The sequence below is a fragment of the Vulpes lagopus genome, chromosome 7 (assembly GCF_018345385.1).
Source record: "Vulpes lagopus strain Blue_001 chromosome 7, ASM1834538v1, whole genome shotgun sequence".
Classification (NCBI taxonomy): domain Eukaryota; kingdom Metazoa; phylum Chordata; class Mammalia; order Carnivora; family Canidae; genus Vulpes; species Vulpes lagopus.
The window spans coordinates 39,279,836-39,292,757 of NC_054830.1; the positions used below are offsets into that span (position 1 = coordinate 39,279,836).

At 42.8% G+C, this 12,922-nt stretch overlaps 1 long non-coding RNA gene across 1 annotated transcript in view; it reads left to right on the forward strand.

Moving 5' to 3' along the window:
* Positions 1–12,922, forward strand: part of LOC121495006 — a 100,576-nt gene that overhangs the window by 1,686 nt on the left and 85,968 nt on the right. The window contains exon 2 of the long non-coding RNA XR_005988947.1: positions 1,765–1,906. This is a non-coding gene — a long non-coding RNA (uncharacterized LOC121495006). The remainder of the gene's footprint in view (positions 1–1,764; positions 1,907–12,922) is intronic.

Consider the following 12,922-nt stretch of genomic DNA (forward strand, 5'->3'; position numbering starts at 1 on the left):
TTCAACATCAGTCAGGAGGCTGGAGCTGAAGTCCTGGGTTTCTATATCAAAAGCATTTGAGAAAGTGATTCAAGGGCCTCCACTTACATTGAAGCTTCTGAGAGATCCCTTTCTTCCATGACTGTAAATGCTTGCCACCTAAAGTGTGGTCCGTGGCCCAGCAGCCTTGGCATCTCCTAGGAGCTTGTTAGAAATGCCGAGTCTCAGGTCTCACCCCACACTGAAGGAAACAGAATGTGTATTTTATCAAGATTGCCAAGTGAACCATATACGTTAGTGTGTGACAAGTATAGCTTGAGGCCACTGGGAATTGCTCTTGGAAAGGAGAAAATGAAAGAGTCATTCAATAAGTAACACTCTCGGTGTTTGTATGGTAGGCTGTGTACTGGGTCCCGGCCTGGGGTTTGAAGGCAATGGATTTGGCCCTCTTTCAATAGGAATAGGGCCATGCGGTCTTGCATGTCACACTGGACTCAGTGTTTTGATAGAGCACGAGCACATGAATGACATCAGAGGCACCCGGAGGAGGGGCACCTTTCCTGCCCGATGGTGGTTAGGGAAGTCTTCCTGGGCATATGGCTTTTAAGTCAAGACACAAATATGTGATCAGAAAGAATGGGAAAGTGCAGGTGTTTCTAATGGGGACTAGAAGCATAGGGGCTTGCTTTGCCATCTGTTCCGGAAAGATTTAAAGGCAGACTTATAGTTAGTTTCTGATTTAGGACAGTGGCTGGCAAACTGTGGCCTATGGGGCCTAATCTAACCTACTATTTATTTTTGTAAATAAAGTTTTATTGGAACAGAGCCATGCTCATTTGTTTACGTATTGTCTATGGCTGCATTCATGATCCAACAGCAGAATCGAGAGATTGCAACAGAGACTTTTTGGTCTGCAAACTGAAAAATATTTACTGTCTGGCTCTTTACATAAAAGTTTGGGATGCCTGAGTGGCTCAGTGGTTGAGTGTCTGTCTTTGGCTCAGGGTGTGATCCTGGAGTCCCGGGATCAAGTCCCATGTCGGGCTTCCTACGGGGAGCCTGCTTCTCCTTCTGCCTGTGTCTCTGCCTCTCTCTTTCTGTGTCTCTCCTGAATAAATAAATAAAATCTTTTAAAAAAATGTTTGTAGGCTACTCTTCTAGAGCAGTGGTTTTCAAAGTGTGGATTCCAGCTCAGCTGCATCAGCATCATCTGGGAATGTTTTAGACAAGAAAATTCTCAGGCCCCACTCCAGACCCACCGAATTAAACTTTCTGGGGTGAGGCCTAACGATGTGTGTTGAACGAGCCCTCCAGATGCTCTGATGCACATAGAATTTGAGAAACACTGCCTTAGAGCCAACTCCTTTGTGCTTTGGGGCTTTCCAGAGTCCCATCTTCTCCCAGACTGGGAGATCGTTGCATGCCTGGCTCCTTCTGTCCTTTAGGGCAGCTGAGATAACACTTCTTCAGAAAGACCTGCCTTGGGCACCCCATGTAAAGGTTACTTCCTGTCCAGTCTATCTCACCTCTTCTTTTTTTCATGGCATATGTGGTATTTCTGCCACTTACTCTCCCCCTGCAACCACCATTTTGCTATCTGCAGAGTCCTTCTCTTGCTTTGATTCCTCATCTGTAAAATGGGGATGATAACTGTACTGGTGTTATCTGGTTATTGTGGGGAATAAAGAAGTCACCATATGTTAAGTGCTTTAGTCCCTGGTACATGTAGATGCTTGCCTAAGTAGTAATACAATGCTCTAGAAATTTCCTGGTCTTTGTTTGCAGGAGTCACTTGCTAGAGGAAGCGAACCTGCTTTGGCTTAGGACCCAGATTTCCTGAGTTCTAAGCAAAAGTTATTTTCATTGGTCTCCTTGGCCCTTGCTCCAGTCACTGGACCAATGGAATGTTGGTGCCACAGACTTGAAGGTAATTGGCTTTAACCCTCTTGTTTATAGGGCAAAGGAACCCCCATCTCCTCTGTTGTTGTGAAATGCTTCCTGAATACTTCACGTGTTTTATCTCCTTGGTCCTCACAACACCCCTACTCATCCCCAAGTTTAGGTGAAATACCCATGGCTCAGAGAGTTGCATTCACTTGTCTACCACCACACAGCTACAAAATGGCAGATTGGTGGGTCACCCCCAAAGGTCTGTGTTTTTGATGGATTGCTAAAACTTGTTCTAAGGTGTCCCAAGTGAGCATGATTCCAACCTGTGTTGGCTTCTTTGGAGATCATATTCTTCTGGAAGGGTAGGATCTCACTTCAATATTAATCTAAATTAGTGTAAATTAGTGTAAATGTCATCGACATTCTTACTGCTCTCTACTGATGTGGCATTGATGGCCTTCTCTTCTCCTCCATGGACATATGAATCAGCAAAAGCTGGCTACAGTACATACCACGCAGAATGGGTTAGGCTCATATCCCTCCTATACTTAGCTTCTTTCATTATATTTGAAACAGACACTGAACCTGGCATTGCTAGAATAGCTTTTAGCAGCCAATTAGCTTCAGATATGGGTGGAGAGACTGGGATACAAAAAAACAAAAACAAAAACAAAAACAAAACCCAAAGCGCGTGCACACACACACACACACACACACACTATGTGGGAAAGTGAATTGTTAGGGTGACTAGCAAAGGTAAGACTGGTAAAATATCCACTTACCTGTATATCTCCTGCGATGCCTATGGACAAATATTAATATGTAATGAAGAGTTGCTAGCAAAAACAAATAATTTCTTAGAGTGTATATTTTAAGGGTGAGGCCTTTTTGAAATAAGAAAGTTATGAGATTGATGGTTACATAAAGCCAGGTCCTCCTTGTTCAAAGATTTAAGCAATAATAAGGGCTACTGGCTCTCCCAGGCAGTTCAGCTCAGGACTTTGTAATTACTTTCATCTTGATAACATCCCAGACTGGGGTATTTTTATTGCTTGCGAAGAAGAACTGCCCTCAAGTTATCTGCAAAAAACCAGTCAAAGGCACGTTTATAAAGGTATTGACCTTAAGATAATAATAAAGTGTGTGGTTGAGGGGGTGTGAAGGCATATTGGGTTTGTGCAAGATTCTAAGGGAAGGGGTTGTCACTGGGGAGCAGAAGGGTGGAAGAAGAATGGGAAAACTGGAACCTAGCAAATGATGGAAATGCATTTGGATTCTTTTATTTTTGTCCTGACTCAGAGAGGCCACAAGTATTTAAGAACATAGATGACCATTGTGCCTGGGGCTTGTAGGGCTTTCCTTGAGGCTGCTTCACTGTTTTGGAAAGTGCAAGGGAAAAAAAGGAAAGGGGTTTTAAATAAAAATACTAGTTTCATGCTGAAGTCGTACCTCACCACAGTAAATTTCCATACTCGAAGCTTTTCAGTGGTCCTCCGTCCTCAGACCTGAGGTATGGCCTTATGTTGGAGAATCACTCTGGGACAAGTAAAGCTTCTTCTGAAGTATTTCTTTCTGAAATAAACACCATGAAAATCAAGCCAGTTCTGGTCCTTAAGTGTAGACATGAGCCTCAGTTGTGGGATTCAAGGGAGGAAAGTAACTTGGAGCATTCAAAATCTCTCTCAAATACCTGCTCTAAGGTCACAGCCCAAGATAGCAGGTGGTTTTCTCTTTTTTCCTTTCAGTTTTACTGAGATATAATTGACATATAACCGTGCATAAGTTTGAAGTGGAGAGCACAATGATTTGATATATGTATTTATTGTGAGAGGATCACCACCCCAAGGTTAGCTAGCATCCATTACTTCACAGTTACAGATTTTTTTTTTCCTGTGATGAAAGCTTTTAGGATCTAGTATCTTAGCAACTTTCAAGCAAATACAGAGTTGTTAACCAGTCACCATGCTGTATGTTGAACTTATTTATCTTCCAACTAGATGCTCATAGCTTTTGACCCCTTTCACTCATTTCTCCCCACCCCAACTCCTGCCTCTATGACCGATTTGTTCTCTGTTCCTGTAAGTGAGGTTTAATTGTTGTTCTGTTGTGTGCACATCTTTTTAGATTCCATTTGTAAGTAAAATCATATGGTATTTGTCTTTCTCTGTCTGACTTGTTTCAGATCTACTTATTAAGTAGCTTTCTTTCTTTGGATAACTCTGATTTATCGGTAATAGATGAGTGAAGTGCTGTGTTGAGCAGGGTTCAGAGGTCGTACTTGGCCTCAGCAAGGAGGAGTGCCACAGTGAATTAGCAACATCTGCTGTGCCAATGAAAAAGGCGTGTGATTTCATGTATACCAGGCAGTGGACATCACCATGTTAATGTTGAGCTAAGATGCCATCCTGGAAAAGCACTGTGTTGTGCAAAGCTATTGCATAAGTGGAGTAGTAGTCATATTTTTCTCTGAAATTTTTAATTTTTTAAATTTATTTTTATTTTATTTTTAAAAAAGATTTTATTTATTCATTCATGAGACACACACACACACACACACACACTCAGAGAGAGAGAGAGAGAGAGAGGCAGAGGGAGAAGCAGGCTCCATGCAGGGAGCCCGACATGGGACTCGATCCTGGGACTCCAGGATCACGCCCTGGGCGGAAGGCGGCGCTAAACTGCTCTTAAAGGGTTTAGGAGAGGATCCCCTCTCTTGAATTTTTTAGAGCAGTATTAGCTTCATAGCAAAATGGAGAAGAAAGCATGGCGGTTTTCCATGTACTCTCTGCCCTCACAAATGCATAGCCTCCTGCCATAACATCCCCCAGTAGAGTGGTAGGAGAGTTGTTGCAATGAACGAATCTCTACTGACACTGCAACATCACCCACAGTCCATAGCTGACGTTAGGGTTCACTCCCGGTGTTTTACATTCTGTGGGTTCAGACAAATGCATAATGGTGCATATCCATCCATACATCCATTTTAATAGCACACAGGGCATTTTCACTGCCCTAAAACTCCTCTCTGCTTTGTTCATCTCTTCCCCACCGACCCCTGACAATCACTGATATTTCTACTGTCTCCATAGTTTTACTTTTCCCAGAAGGCCATATGGTTGGAATCACACAGTTTGTAGCTTTTTTTCAGATTGAATAACCACAATCTTAATAAGTGACTTGGAGAGGTTTCATAGACAAATAGGTTTATTTACTTAGGTTCCACAGGTGGATATGTGTCTAGGCCTGAAGGCTGAGTGATGCTGTAAAGCAAGAGTTGGCAAACGTTTTCTATAAAGGGACAGATGGCGAATATTTTAGGCTTTGTAGGTCAAGAGACAAAAATCAAAGTATTTATATAACCATCTGAAATATAACCATTTAAAAATCTACAAATTGTTCTTAGTTCATGGGCTATACAAAAACAGGTGGTGTGCTGGATTTGGCCCCCAGGCTATAATTTGTAGACCTCTGACAGTGGCTTTAGACATGGACGTCACCAGGTAGACAGCATTTCATCTTCAGTTTCCATACACCATGCTCCTCCTGTAAACTGGCTGCTTCCTTTCCTTACCTAACCTGTCAGAGTTTAGTGGGCAACTCTTGGGCCATAAGAATGAGCTCAAAAGCATGAAATCATCCTTCTGATACTCTGTGTGTCATGTCTTGCAGAGTTGGTGTCAATATGGGATATGAGGGAGACTAAAAGGGCAGTTGAGGGTGCAGAAGCAGCATGAACTAAGGGAACATGGGCTGGTGGGCTCCTATAGACGATGCTCTGTGGCTGGAGTGATGCATTAGAACAAAGGCCAGCTCTGACTCTGCCATTTACAAGCTTTGTACCCTTGGACCAGCCGGCTTTCCAAATCTCAGTGTTCTCTTCCATACAGTGGGGATACTGGCACCCGCCTATCTGCTGAATAGGCTTGACATAAGACATAGGTCGTATTGTTTTTATTATGTGAATCTGTAGTGTTTAGCATTTTTTGGATCTTGGACTATTGAATGAAGGTGAGTGTGAGGTGTGGTTTGATGGGCTTGGGAGCCATGTGCTGAGAGCTCCAAACTGGAGAACAGTCCTGGGCTCCTGAATGAGTTAGTTTTAGAAATGAGAGAAAGAAATGTCACAAGCTGGCAGATTATTCTTGTGGAATCATGTAAAACCTGGCAAGTGGGAAATAACCACCAAGAGACTTAAGTAGTCTTGTAAAGTAAAGTAAAACTCTCTTTGGTCATGGTCTGGCCCTCAGTCATGTGGCGTCAGATGGGTGACAGTTCACACTTTTGTGACTTTGTCCATCTTTCAGGGAAGGATTCAGTCTGGCCAGGCTTGCATGGCTGATGCCCCAGAATCAGAATCTGCCCCACGGCAGATGGGTGACAGTTCACACTTTTGTGACTTTGTCCATCTTTCAGGGAAGGATTCAGTCTGGCCAGGCTTGCATGGCTGATGCCCCAGAATCAGCTGAATCTGAATCAGCTGATTCTGGGGCATCAGCCATGCAAGCCTGGCCAGACTAAAAACTGCTAGTGCTAAAGGGATCAAAATGCTCATGCCTGGATGGTCACCTGCTTCTTTCCCTCTAGGTAGGAAGATGGTTCTCACCAGAGGGCTGACCAGGGAGTGGGGAATGGATGCTAGGCAGGTAAAGGAAGTGAGTCCACAGGCCCAAGGCAGGGACAGCTTATTTCTGTTTCAGTTGTATCCTGAGCGCTCATGGATGGCTTTGGCCAGGAGACTGGAACATTTTTTATTTTGCTTTAAGTGTCCTAAATTGTGTATGTGTGGGTATGTGTGTGTATATATATATATATATATATATATATATATATATATATATATATATATATACATATATATATATATAATAGTACAGCATCTGAAAAGTGCAGGAAAGCACAAAAAAGGTGTAAATCACCTGTAATTTCATTACTCAGTTACAACCTCAGTTAATATTTAATGGACAGTTTTTTCTATGTATACATACATTTTGAAAAATATGTCATATAATACCGTACCAGTCAGAGTTCTCCAGAGAAACAGAACCAATAGTGTATATGTATATATGGACAGAAAGAGATCTTGGTATATATATCTTGATATATGTCTGTCTATTTGAGAGAGAGAGAGAAAGAGAGAGAGAGAGAGAGAGAGACTTCTAAGGAATTGGCTTACACCATTACAGAAGCTGAGAAATCCCCAAGTGTCCATCATCAAGCTGGAGACCCAGGAGAGCTGATGGTGTAGAGTCCCAAGGCCAGCAGGCTTGCAACCCAAGAAGAGCCCGTGTTTCAGTTTCTGTCTGAAAGCAGGAAAAGATTAATATCTCAACTCAAGTCAGGCAGGCAGGAGTTCCTTCTTACTCTTGGGAAGGTCAGCCTTTCTGTTCTAGTCAGGCCTTCAGTGCCTTGGATGGAGCCACCCACTTTGGGGAGGGTAATTTGCTTTACCCTGTCTACTGATTCAAGTGTAATCTCATCCAGAAACAATCTCACAACACACTCAGAATAATGTTAAACCAAGTATCTGGACATCTCATGGCCCCCAGGTTCAGACATGCAATCAACCAGCATAAATACTGCTTTAGAAATGACCTTTCATCTGATATATTAGGAGCATTTTCCCATTTCATTATATAATCTTTCAAAAAAACGTTTAAATTATACCACATTTTAATTATTTCACCATTGTTGGACATTAACGTTGTCTTTCCTGGGTCTTGATGTAGTTCCTGAAAATCCTTTCTGTCCTCCAAAGACAACTCTAGTTTTGTTCCCTGAAACCCCTTTATGTAGTTCCGATGTTCAACAACTTCTCTGGCCAGCACTTCTTACTCCCTCCCTAAAACTTAGTACACTTCCTGACATATAGTGGGTATCTACCCTGTGTTTCTTGCCTAAAATAATTCCCCATCTCAAATTATTCTGTACTACACATTCTATTGTTTCTTTCATAGCATTTTCCTCTACCTAAAATATTTGCATTTGTTGCTTCTTTATAGGTCTTCCCAGCTAGAAGAGAAACTCTGTAAGCACAGGGACCATCATAGCTCAAAAATACATTTACAACACAGGCACATAGCAAGTGCTCAGTGAATATCTAAGAAAGGAAAAATGACTATGTGAGAAACTAATCTTCTTTAAAAAAATCTGAATTTTCAGAATCTGATTTGTAAGTCTGGGAAGGAAAAGAATATGATTCCCTTATACAATGAAAAATGACAACAAATATAAGCCATGTTTTGATTCACTTTGGCCAAAATTAGACTATAAAAACTTGATAATTTTTCTGTGGTCTGTTTTTATGCCCTGACATGTATTTCTGACAGTATTCTCTCAAATAAGATTTTGGAAGCATGTCCTATAGCATGCATGGTCCTTTCCTGCTCTTTTTTTTAGCTTGGCATTTCTGTCCTTGATGCCTTCCCAACCTCAGTAAAAGGCTGTCACTGAAAACATGGCAGGTAGTATGTGGAACACCTTTGAGTCCATTCCACATAAGGGTTGGGGTTCACTAAACCCATTATCTAGGGCTTGTGCCAGAGAAGGTTGCTGGGGGGCAGTGACAGAGGAGAGAAGGAGATATTTGCCTGATTCACAAAGACCTTGTTGGCCTTCTCGCCTTTGACCTCTTGATTCCAGTTAGCAGGAAACTTCTTTCTTGTTAGGGGCCAAAATGTAGCCTATAGAATAGCAGGGCTGGCCAGATAAGGCTGGATCATTGTGGCACAGAAGTCTGCCACATGCGCATGGTATCTGCCAATTGGCTAGGTTCTATTGGACAATGAACATTATCAATTGGGAGTTTTGGTCTCCTCTGATATTGAGTTGAGCTCTACTCTTCTCATGGACCAGGTCATTAAACTGTACTGAGGTCAGCAAACTTTTTCTGGTAAAGGGTCAGAGAGAAGATGTGTTTGGCTTTGCAACCTCTCAACTTTTTTTTTTTTTTCAACTTTTCTATTGCACCACAAAAGCAGCCTGACACAATACGAGTGTGAATAGAATGGCTGTGCACCAATGAATCTGTATTTATAGAAACAGGTGGCAGGCTGGATTTGCGCCGCGGGCTGTGGTTTGTACACCTCTGCACTATAGCTTTGTGATTACGGATGTGGATTCTGGAATCAAACACACCTGGCTTCACCCATTTCTGGCTGTGAGACCTCAGGGAGAACAGCTAACTACCTTGAACTCCGTCTCCTTATTTAAGTGAAAGGAATCAAGGAGGTCCGTTAAGAAAGTTGCTCTGCATGGAGACTTCACATTAGCATTATTTTTCTCAAATTGCATCAGGAACAGTTTACTTTTTTACTTAGGAACTCTTCAGTGGGGGGAAAAAAACATGTTCTGATGCAGCAAATGAGACCTTCCTTTAACTTTGGCAACGTGTGATTCTGTGGCCACCTGAGTCACCAAGCAACATAAGGTATCAGAAAGGAAATGGATCCATAAAGAACCTTCGCTTTTAAAGTCCATAACTGGCATCCTTTAAAAATGCTAACTGATTTTTTTCCTCCAGAAAATAAAAATAGGTTTCTAAAATCAAATTTTCCTTTGTGTCCTGTACAAATGTACTTGGAGTAGACAAAATAATCCCAACTTGCCTGCAGAACCACCTCCATGTGGTCCAGCCAGAGCTGCCTAGTGTAAAGGCTCTCACGGCAGTGGCTGCTCAGCAAAATCCAGGGGGGTTGCTTAATGAGGGGTGAAGACAATATGGGCTCAGGGATGCGGCCAGTTGCTTTTTCACAGTTGGTAGGCAGTGTTGCAGGTGCATTCTCTTAATGAGGGTTAATTTGTCTCATATTTTAATTTGACAGAATCTGGCCATGTTGTTATGTATTCCTTGGAGGTGACTTGGTTGTTCTTGGTTGGCATAAAGAGAAAATGGAGTGTAATTTGGGGGTTATTCGAATGATAAAGAAGCAAGCTGGAATTTGTAAGAAATCCTACGTTTCCGGTGCCCAGAGTAACAATTACGTGGAGGAAGAACATTTTAGCACAAACAGCAAAGATGAAGGAGGGCTAAATTATGTTTTGGAAGATTCCAGTTCACAGTGGCTCACTATACAATGAACTGAATCAGCATACGTACCAGAGGTGTTATTTTGCCCTGCATGTGTGATTTTGCCTGTTGCAGATTCTGCTACCTACAGGGTACTTAATGGTTCCTACTCTGAGAGCGAACACAGATTCTTTCCATCCTTAATTGGAGGCAAAAATGTTGTTGAAAAAAATCAACAACACATGTTTTCACTGAGAAAAAGTCACAAAAATGATAGGTACTTATTGAAAAAGTTAAAATGAGTAGAATTGACCCTTCCCGCCCCATGTTAATCTCAATCATAGATTATCACATGTAAGTACTGGGAAATTGCTTGGGTGTGTTTTGGATTTTGAAATGGAGCCATCCAGAAGTCCACAGGGATGTATTCACGGTATTTGGAAGAGTCCTTTAATTTGCACGTGATAGAAAACAGACTCAAACAAGCTTAAGCCACAAGTGAAATGGCCATGTTCCTGGGAAGTTAGAGAATGGATCCAGATGGATTCCTGATTGAATCCTGGGGTTCACTGGGAGCCTCCTATCCTCCTCTTCCTCTCTCTTTCTCCTTCTCCATCATCCAGTTCTCTCTTCTTTCCAGTCCTCTGCAGACAGCTGTCCTGCCCTTGGTGGGAGAGATGCTCACCTACATCCCCATGGTCCTAACACGCCAGTGCAGCAGCTCTTGTGGAGAGAACTTCTTTATCCAGGGACCTGTACATCAGTCCCAGCAAAGGACAGTGACTGGCTCTGCTTGGGCCAATCTCCATGGACAGGGGAACAGTAACGGGTCAAACTGCGGTCACTTTCGTGTCTGTGACCAGGTGGAGGAATGGTGGTTGGGGACTGTGAAGCACAGGGCCACATTAACTCAAAGGAGAGGGAGGTTCTGATTCCAGAAAAAGGGGAGAAAGAGTGCCAGTTAGAAACCCAGTGCCCCAGAGATGTGCACATGTGCACATCCTAATTTAAACAACAAAAAGCGGAATACAGAGTCTTTGCTATTCTGTAGCTTTGTTTTTCTCTTGGTACATAGCCTTGTGTGTGTGTCTCTGTATGTCCTTACAGCTTTCTTTTTAAAAGCTGTATAATACTCACCTTGGCACGCATTCTGTTTTACCAAAGCCAAAGGAGCCACCATTGAATGAAAGACAATCATGTAACATCTCTCTTAGAGCACATGACAATTTATATTTCGGTATTTCATTGTGTGTCTTTGACTTTGACAGCTTTCCTCAAACTCCTAACTCACTCTTTCTTTCTTTCTTTCTTTCTTTCTTTCTTTCTTTCTTTCTTTCTTTCTTTCTTTCTTTCTTTCTTTCTTTTTCTTTCTTTCTTCTTTCTTGATTTTATTTATTTATTTATGAGAAACACAGGCAGAGACACAGGCAAAAGGAGAAGGAGGCTCCCTGCGGGGAGCCTGATGCGGAACTTAATCCTAGGATCCCAGGATCATGACGTGAGTGAAAGGCTCAACTACTGAGGCACCCAGGCACCCTCAAACTCCTAATTTCATTAAACAGATCTAAAAAACAGAGATCTCCTGCTATGTGTAGGATTGGCCTTTGATTTCTGAGCCTCCAGAAAAGCTTCTGACTTGTTCCTTGTTGCCTGGAATTGCACATCCCTGGCTCCTTTCCTTCTTGCTTGAAAAAAGAAAAGCTTAGTCCTGGAGGTGTGATGATTTTAGTGAAGAGTCATTTTTACTCCTGAAGGTCAATGAATTTGTCAGAGCTTTTCCTGCCTGGAGGTTTGGATAGGAGGTAGGTGGGAAATCCTGTGCCCTCAGGAGCAGAGTGCTCCTTTTGGGTGGGTGGAGGGGGGGCTCCTATGAGGAAGGCGGAGGGAAGTAGAGGTGGGCAGGGATAACACTGAGTGCATGGGGGGTTCTGGGGATATGTTGGAGCTCAGTGCCTCATTAGAGAAAAAATATGGAAACCCCTCACACACCTCCTAGGGATTTGGCTCCACATGTGCCAATTTCTTTAAGAGCCTCAAGTTGCCCCCCCAGTTTCTGCCCACGTCCTTCTGCCTCTATGCCTCCCCATCTGTGCGTGCTGCTTTGACTCTACACTTGTTAACATCTGAACAATGCCCAGCCCCTTCCACTGTGTTTTGTGTTTCCATAAAACAATTGGCGAGCATCCCTTTTTATTGGAAGTTTTAGGAGTTCATGGAAAGGAATCATGTTGGGGTTCACGTGCCTCTTCCTGCCACTTTCTGGAAGAAACACGATGGTTTCTTCATTCCTGATTGCCTTTATTTCTGGGATAAAAAGAAACTCTTCTGCCTGCCGCCTGTAGGAGAGTTCTGGGTGACCTTCCTGAGCTGTCACCGTATAACCCATGTACTTTCAAGAGGTCAAATGGTTATTGATCTGCTGACACAGTGCAGTGTTGTGTTGGAAGCAGGCAGGCTTGGTTTCAGATTCTTGTCCCTGCTTCCTGACTGTGTGACTTTGAGCCAGTTACAAAACCTCCTCAGACTCTGCTTCCTCACCTCTAAGAGAGCAGTCGTGACGCCACCTCCCTCAATGCACTTACTGTGAGCCTGAAATTGAGAATCCCTAGCAGAAACCACAGCACCTGAATGCTTGTGGGGCTGGGGGATAGGGGGTGGGTACCTCGCTGAGAGACGGGGCTGAACAAGTGGGCTACAGTATGGAACCTTCTAAGTGCACACCCAGGTTTTGGCTTTATGTTTAATCCAGTTAGGAGCCATTAAAGGTGTGTGAATAGAGCCCGGTCTTAGCCAGTTAATTCTGGGAGCACGGAGGAAGATGGTCCAGTCAGGCCCAGGTGGATGCTGATGAGCGCTGGTGCTAAGACCACCACAGATCTGAGCTGGGTCGTGAAGTGGTGCCAACAGAATTTGGTAAATTATTAGATTCTACCTTGGAGTTGACTTCCATTCATTCCTATCCCTCTGCATTTATTTTTTTGTGATTTTCGGTACTCATCAATTATGCATATCGTATAGTATTCTAATAATTTATTATGACTATTTTTA